Source organism: Anolis sagrei, chromosome X (assembly GCF_037176765.1).
Source record: "Anolis sagrei isolate rAnoSag1 chromosome X, rAnoSag1.mat, whole genome shotgun sequence".
NCBI lineage: Eukaryota > Metazoa > Chordata > Lepidosauria > Squamata > Dactyloidae > Anolis > Anolis sagrei.
In genome coordinates, this window is record NC_090034.1 from 94166356 (window position 1) to 94175206 (window position 8851).

The following is an 8851-nucleotide window of genomic DNA, read 5'->3' on the forward strand; positions in this document are numbered from 1 at the left end:
TGAGTGCTTTGTTAGTTGCCCCGAGTACCTTCAGGGGGGTGGTGGCGGGGTACAATTAAATTATTATTATTGTTATTATTATTATTATTGTTATTATTATTATTATTATTATAGATAGAGGTGTATTTTGGCTTTCCCATCTTGGGCATCTTGGAGGCTGTGCTCGGTTCTGGCCATGGGGCGAGGCGGGGGGGGGGGAGGTTGTTGCTCCACTTTTCCTGTCAAAAACTTCCTCCTTGATTGAATCACTGGCATTTTTCTGGTATTTCCTCGTGGATGCCTTAAATACTGATTTAAGCAGTACCTATTTAGCTACTTAAATTGCTGCTTCTGAAACAGCTTGGTAGGCAGAAACTGGGCTAAAGGCCAGGAGCTCACCCTGACCTGGGCTTTGAACTGACAACTTTTAAGCTGGCAAAATTCACTGCAGCTGGTAGTTAACCTACTGTGCTAAGGCCCAGTCCTAGTACTTTGTCCTTCATATCTTATAAAGGGAAATAATGCATAAAAAATTCTCATCCCACAGATAAAAATCAATGGTGAAAATTAGGGATAGGATGCCAGGTCCACTCCAAGGCTTGTGGGAATCACCAGTAGTTCTCATCAGCCCCATCTATACTGCCATGTAATGCAGTGTAGTTCCTGCGGTTTGAAACTGTGTGATACAGCCAGTGTAAACCTACAAATTTAAGTCAAACTAATAGATCCTTGTTCTGACTGTTCCATCCCAGTGCCATGTTTTTGTTTTGGTCACCCTTTACAATCACATCCACCACCCAGGTTTAATCAGTTATTTTTTCAAAGTCTTGTTTATATCCCATTAGGAAAGTGTCTCTTCCTCCTTCACCTCCTCCTCTTTGTAATATTACTTTTACTTCCAGCCAAAAACTAAACAAAACAAGACTTTAGTGCACTGAAATAATTTTATTGTAATGACAGGTAAAGGTAATGGTTTTCCCTTGACATTAAGTCTAGTCGAAGAGCCGGCGTAGTCTGTAGACACCTCCAAGGTCATGTGGCCAATATGACTGCATGGAGTGTCATTACCTTCCCACAGAAGTGGAACCTATTGATTTCACATTTGCATGTTTTGAACTGTTAGGTTGGCAGAAGCTGGGGCTAACAGTGGGAGCTCACCCCACTCCCCGGATTGGAACTTCCAACCTTTTGGTCAGCAAGTTCTGCAGCTCAGCCGCACCACCAGGAGCTCCATTGTAATGATAAAATACATTAAATTCATTGCAAAAGTCTCATATTAACAGCAGCATTTTAAGAAGCTTGAGAACATCTGGTGCCCTCTGGTCCTTGGTTGTAAATAGGTTGAAAGTTATGCACTATAAAGGACTGGAATTGCCCTGCTAGAATGTGCCAAGTGGTGAGGTGTCACTTTCTTTGTTCCTTTCTCTGAAGGTATTTTGGAGTGTGAGCCCATTCACTTTTCCTGAAATTTAAACAGAAAGCAAAGGAATAAATAATGTATTTGGTGTTCTAAATTTTATCTTAGGATCTGGTTGTACAGAGGATTTGGGAGTTTGGGAGGAAAGTGGGAAGTTCATGCCCCATAAAAGTATTCTGTGCCCTCCTCCATATCATGGATTGTACTGAGTTTCATTGAACATTATTGGGACTCAGTTATTTGAATGTATAATTTTGTTTAATACTGGTAGCCAGATTTTGTGAGACCATGAAAATGAACAAAATCTGGCTACCAGTATTAAAAAACTCTAAAATTACAACAGCAAAACAACAGAGAGGAAACAATCAGACACAGATTAACACCTCCCAGCAAGAGATTTTCCCAGGCTCAGGCAGGCCTTCAAATGCTAATGAAGGTGATCAGCTGAAACATTCACACCTAACTGCAGCAGGGAAGAGCTCCTTGCCCCACCCCAGCCATTCCACAGATATATAAACCCATTGTCCTAATTCCAACAGACCTCACCACCTCTGAGGATGCTTGTCATAGATGCAGGCGAAACGTCAGGAGAAATGCCTCTAGAACATGGTTCTATAGCCCGAAAAAACCCACAAGAACCTAGTGATTTCAGCCATGAAAGCCTTCGACAATACAATTTAAGGCTACATAATATGGCCACAGCTCGCTAATTGTTAATAGTTTTTTGTTATGGTTTCCATTTCAGGTAAAGGCTGATCTGCAAAATTTAAAATTAATTAACGTTTTCCCCTTTCCAGGACGTATGGATTATTTATTATATATATACACACACAGACATATTTATAAGCTCTGAAGTAGACACTTCAAAACATGTCAGCCATAAAGCCCTATAATACTATCTGGTGATTTCCATGATGTAGTTAACTGAGATCAGTCCTATATATGTCTAGTTGGATTCTGTTAACAACTTTCAGTTGCCTAAGACTACCATGGGCTAATGACAATAATTAATGAGAATGGGGGGCCTCATACATTTTCAGATATAAAGATTGGCCCATTGCATTGTCATCTCACGTTGCCTCCTTCAGTTTGACAAACCCGTCGGCAGGGTTTATATATTTCGTTTGTTTCACCACGCCCTCAGTGACTTTTATAGATTAGTTAAACAAAAAAGGAAAATTGTTCTAAAGTTGTAGTGTCAGGCCAAGCCTTTTTTGTTTTGTGATGTCATCTCACACAAACACACACACACACAGTCGCCCCATTTGGTCAGAGTGATATATTTGACCAGAGCTGACCTTTGGCTGGTTAAAATAAATTTAAAACTCAATAGTGTCTCATCCTGGAGACAGGGCTAGAGACAACATGCTAGTGGTGGCCTTTGAGGCTCCAGGGTCACCACTGGTGATTTATTTCAATGGACGTAGGTGGACTGAATGTTTTCCAAAATAAAATGTATATTTACTTTGCTGTTTGGGTTATCCTGGAGCTCGGTGCAATGGCTGCTGCCAATCAATACAGCATATGGAATGGCTTCAGTGACCAGGAGTAACTTTATTTATTTTACAATATTGTGTATGCTTATTATTTATTTATTTACCGTATTTACATCCCACCCTTCTCACCCCGCAGGGGACTAAGGGCAGATTGCAATGTACACATATATGGCAAACATTCAATGCCAATTTGACATACAACGTATACAGACATACACAGAGGCTATTTAATTTTTCTTGGCTGCCAGGGGAGCTGTCTCTTTCATCCTGCGACACTGATGAAGTACTTCCGCATTCCCCTCATGGTTTTGCTGAAGTGCTTTGCTGGACTCTTTTTATGGCCTCATTAATTTAGCCTCCCCACACAAGGTGGTACCTAATTTTCCTACTTGACAGATGCAACTGTCTTTTGGGTTGCAAAGGTCAACAACAGGCTACACAATTGGTTGGAAGCCCACTCCAACCCGGGCTGGCTTCGAACTCATGACCTTTTGGTCAGAGTAATCTTAATGCAGGTGACACTTAGCTGCGCCACAATCCCATATATTGACAGTCATTATTGTTGACATTGTGTTGTAAAAATGGTTAAAAACAAACAAATAAATAAATAAAATTAGAAATAAAATAAAACCTTAGTTAGCCACAGAAGGAATTGGCCGTCTGCAAGGACATTGACCAGGGGAGGCACAGATGGTTTGTTATCCTTGCGGGAGGCTTTTTCCATGTCCCCGCATGAGGAGCTGGAGCTGATAGAGGGAGCTCATCAGCCTCTCCCCAGATCCGAACCTGCGACCTGTCGGTCTTCAGTCCTCACAGCCCAAGGGTTTATTAATGTGTTTTTAAATAAAACCAACATGCATTTGTGACAAACGATAGTAACATGCGTTGTGGCTAATTTATTCATAACTTAAAACAGTAAAAACCTGGTGAGTAATTGGTGTGATTCACCTTCATCTATGTGCTGTCCAAAACAGCCTAGGTCGTGCAGCCACTGTGTAATTAAGTGGCTGTCTCGGTGTCAGTCAACCACCATAAAATGGCTGCCAGCCATGGGGCTATAGATGGCTTCAGTATATAAAATGGCTGCTGCGGCCAAGATGGACGACTGCCACGTGCACAGTGATGTCCTGTCCACAAGCAACTGGCATCATCAGGCAACCAGGAGGCCAGCCAAGAAGCTCCTAAGGGTGGATGGAGGGTGTGCCGCCAGTGCTTGGCCTAACAGGCAGGCCAGATCCATAAGCGCTGAGCCAGGGCAGAAAGGCCCCACAGCCAACATGCCTAGCGGTGAAAGAAACAGGGTGGGGGAGGGGCCAAACAAGTCCTATCACTTTGAAGTCCTATCAAGGAAGCAATTGAACTGAAAATAAAGCGAATCACACTGGCCTTAACCCAGTTTATTATAACTTTGTGTCTTGCCTTTTATTGAAATATTAATGACCATTCCTACAAGGGAATTTGGTTCTTTCTTTGCTTTTTTGGCTTTGCCCTGTAACAGTTAAAAGAAGTTTAAGAGGATGTCCTTTCACAGCTTCAAAAAGTCAAAACCAGGCAAAGCCAGGGGAGGAGACAAGGGAGGAAGGCAGGCTGGCAGAGCCCTGCTAAACCACCAACCCCCAGCCCAGGGGAACAACCTGGGGGAGGGGATCCTGACTCAGGGCCAAAGAGGCGCTGGGGGTGCCAAGGCAAGGGAGCTGCCACCCCCCAAGGGCCCAGAGACAGACCTTGAGTGTCCTCCCTGGTCCACATTCAGCTTCAGAATGAAGAAGGGGGCGGGCCAGTGCGGAGAGCAAAGTAGAGAGCTTAAGGAGCTGGGCATGTTTAGCCTGAAGAAGAGAAGGCTGAGAGGAGATGTGATAGCCATGGATAAATATGTGAGAGGAAGCCACAGGGAGGAGGGAGCAAGCTTGTTTTCTGCTTCCTTGGAGACTAGGACGCAATGGAACAATGGCTTCAAACTACAAGAGAGGAGATTCCATCTGAACACGAGGAAGGACTTCCTGGCTGTGAGAGCTGTTCAGCAGTGGAACTCTCTGCCCCGGAGTGTGGTGGAGGCTGCTTCTTTGGAAGCTTTTAAACAGAGGCTGGATGGCCATCTGTCAGGGGTGATTTGAATGCAATATTCCTGCTTCTTGGCAGAATGGGGTTGGACTGGATGGCCCATGAGGTCTCTTCCAACCAAGCTTTGAAGTTGCAAGGCTATTCAATGCCAATCAAGGGGGCTAATTGCAACCTTCACACTTGCAACCTCAAGCAGACAGGAGTCCTTTCTCCCTCCCTGGACCTCATTCCACAGGGATATAAACCTTACTTGCCAGTTTCCCACAGACCTCACAACCTCTGAGGATGCTGCCATAGATGCAGGCGAAACGTCAGGAGAAAATGCTTCTGGAAAACGGCCAGGCAGTTCAGAAAACTCACAGCAACAAATGTGGTGTAGTTGGCCAGTAGCTCAATGTCAGGTAGACTGGCTCAGATCCATGTCTCACACCTTGTATAAGGCCACAGCCTTGGATAAGGCCCCAGTTGACACCTTGTTAATCAACCATCAAGTCCTTCGATGCCACCAATGCAAGGCCTATGTTCCTCCTTAGGAGCAGACCTGTGAGGAATGATGGGAGCTGCAATCCGCAACACTCTCTGGGGCTTCCCTGGCCCCATTCTCCTCTCTCAAGGAACTCAGCACAGAACCAGCTGCCAAGCCCCAGAGAATGAGCTGGGTCGTGGCAGGGGGGTGGGCCTGGATCGCCTTGGGGGCCCCTTCCCACAACCTGGTTCTATGCATTCACTAGTATTACTATTATTAACATAAAGTTTATCATCATCATCATCATCTACAGAAATAAAAATGAAAGGTTTGTTTGTGGGATTAACAGAACTCAAAAACCACTGGACGCATTGTCGCCAAATTTGGGCACAAGACACCTACTGACCCAAGGAGTGGCCATTACTAAGAAAACCTGATTTTGTCATTTGGGAGTTGTAGTTGCTGGGATGTATAGTTCACCTACAATCAAAGAGCATTCTGAACTCCACCAATGATGGAATTGAACCAAACCTGGCACACAGGACTCCCTTGACCCAACAGAAAACATGAGACAGGGTTGGTGGGCATTGGGTTTGAGAGTTCTGGTTCACTTCCCTCCAGAGAGAACTGTGGGCTCACACAATGATGGGTCACACACTCTCAGCCTCAGAAGCAAACCAAGGTATGACAACAACAACAGAGTTAGAATCCCTGCTCAACCATAGAAAGCCATTGGATGGGTCACATACTCTCAGCCTCAGAGGCAAACCAAGGAATGACTAGAAGGCAAACAACAACTACTACAACAACAGGATTAGAATCCCCACTCAATCATAGAAAGCCATTGGACGGGTCACACACTCTCAGCCTCAGAGGCAAACCAAGGACGGGTCACACACTCTCAGCCTCACCTACAATCAAATAGCATTCTGAACTCCACCCATGAGGGAACTGAACCAAACGTGGCACACAGAACTCCCATGACCAATAGAAAATAATAAAGGGTGTGATGGGCATTGACCTTGAGTTTGGGAGTTGTAGTTCACCTACGTCCAGTGCGCACTGTGGACTCAAACAATGATGGATCTGGACCGAACTTGGCATGAAAACTCAATATGCACAAATGTGAACACTGGTGGCGTTTGGGGGGAAATAGACCTTGACATTTGGGAGTTGTAGTTGCAGGGATTTATAGTTCACCTACATCAAAGAGCATGCTGAACTCCACCAATGATAAAATTGAACGAAACGTGGCACACAGAACTCCCTTGACCAATAGAAAATAATAAAGGGTGTGATGGGCATTGACCTTCAGTTTGGGAGTTGTAGTTCACCTACATCCAGTGAGAATTGTGGACTCAAACAATGATGGATCTGGACCCAACTTGGCATGAAAACGCAATATGCCCAAATTTGAACACTGGTGGAGTTTGGGGGAAATAGACCTTGACATTTGGGAGTTGTAGTTGCAGGGATTTATAGTTCACCTACAGTCAAAGAGCACTCTGAACTCCACCGGTGCCTCCGGTGTGGCTGTGAGAAGGTCCTCCCTGGCGTCTCCTGTGACTGGGCTCAGGCGGCAAGCTGGAGGGGGTCAGTCGCGGACTCTCCTCCGCACTCCTCGCATGTTGTGGGCTCCCTGTGGTGGCCCCGTTCTTGAAGGTTGGCTCTTCGCCTTCTTGTGGTTGGAAACCCACTCCAACCCGGGCTGGCTTCGAACCCATGACGTGTTGGTCAGAGTGATCTTAATGCAGCTGACACTCAACCAGCTGCACCACAATCCCGGTGTCAGTGGGTCTCTCCCCAGGTGTGTTTTGGCCTACCACGCCCAGAAATCCCAGCCAGTTTCCCAGCTGTTAGGAGTGGAGAACCACTGGTTGAGGAGGAAAGGCTCTGTTGTGGCAGGCCAACTCCCGAAGATGGAATCCTAGAATTGGAAGAAACCTGGTGGGCCATCCCGCCCAACCCCATTCAAAGCACCCCCGACAGATGGCCATATTGGTCCATGCCCACCAAAGCCTTCCAGCATTTTCTGTTGGTCATGGGAGTTCTAGGAGCCCCCGGTTGCGCAGTGGGTTAAATCCTTGTGCTGGCAGGACTGAAGAACGGCAGGTCGCAGGTTCGAATCCGGGGAGAGGCGGATGAGCTCCCTCTGTCAGCTCCAGCTCCTCATGCGGGCACATGAGCGAAGCCTCCCACAAGGATGGTAAAAGATCAAAGCATCCGGGCGTCCCCTGGGCAACGTCCTTGCAGGCGGCCAATTCTCTCACACCAGAAGCGATTTGCAGTTGAAGACCGCGTCCCGACCTCCCGCTTCCCCCCCCCCCCCCCCCCCGCCCGAGACGCCACGACCTGAGGAGGGGAAAAGTCCCGGAAAAAAAAAGAGGGGGGGAGCCTTGGAGGGAGGGAGGTGGGGAAAGAACAGAACCCCCCCCCCCCCAAGGGCTCATGGCAGACCTGTGGCTGCAGGGGGGCAGCTGCTTGATTTTGGGAGGGGGCTCTCCTCCGCACTTCCATTCCCCTCCCCACTTTCCAGGTCTCCCTTCTGGTGGGCAGAAGGGAGAGAGGAGGCGCTGTTTCTTCTCTTCTTCCTCCTCTTCCTCTTCAATGGCCAGTTGGAGGAGGGGGAGGAGAAAGGCAGCAGTGGCCCTTCTCTTCTTCCTCCTCCTTCCTCCAACTGGCCATCGAAGTGAAGGAGGAGGAAAAAGAGAAGAAACTGCAGCAGCGCCCCTTCTCCTTTTCTTCCTCCTCCTCCTCCTCGATGGCCAGCTGGAACAGGAGGAGGAGGAAGAGAAGAAACTGCAGCAACACCCCTTCTCCTCTTCCTCCTCCTCCTCGATGGCCAGCTGGAACAGGAGGAGGAGGAAGAGGAGGAGAAGGGGCGCTACTGCGTTTCTTCGCTTCTTTCTCCTCTTCCTCTTCAATGGCCAGTTGGAGGAGGGGGAGGAGAAAGGCAGCAGCAGCCTTTCTCCTCTTCCTCCTCCTCCTTCCTCCAACTGGCCATCGAAGAGGAAGAGAAGGAAGAAGAGAAGAAACTGCAGCAACACCCCTTCTCCTCTTCCTCCTCCTCCTCGATGGCCACCTGGAACAGGAGGAGGAGGAAGAGGAGGAGAAGGGGCGCTACTGCGTTTCTTCGCTTCTTTCTCCTCTTCCTCTTCAATGGCCAGTTGGAGGAGGGGGAGGAGAAAGGCAGCAGCGGCCCTTCTCCTCTTCTTCCTCCTCCTTCCTCCAACTGGCCATCGAAGAGGAAGAGAAGGAAGAAGAGAAGAAACTGCAGCAACACCCCTTCTCCTCTTCCTCCTCCTCCTCGATGGCCACCTGGAACAGGAGGAGGAGGAAGAGGAGGAGAAGGGGCGCTACTGCGTTTCTTCGCTTCTTTCTCCTCTTCCTCTTCAATGGCCAGTTGGAGGAGGGGGAGGAGAAAGGCAGCAG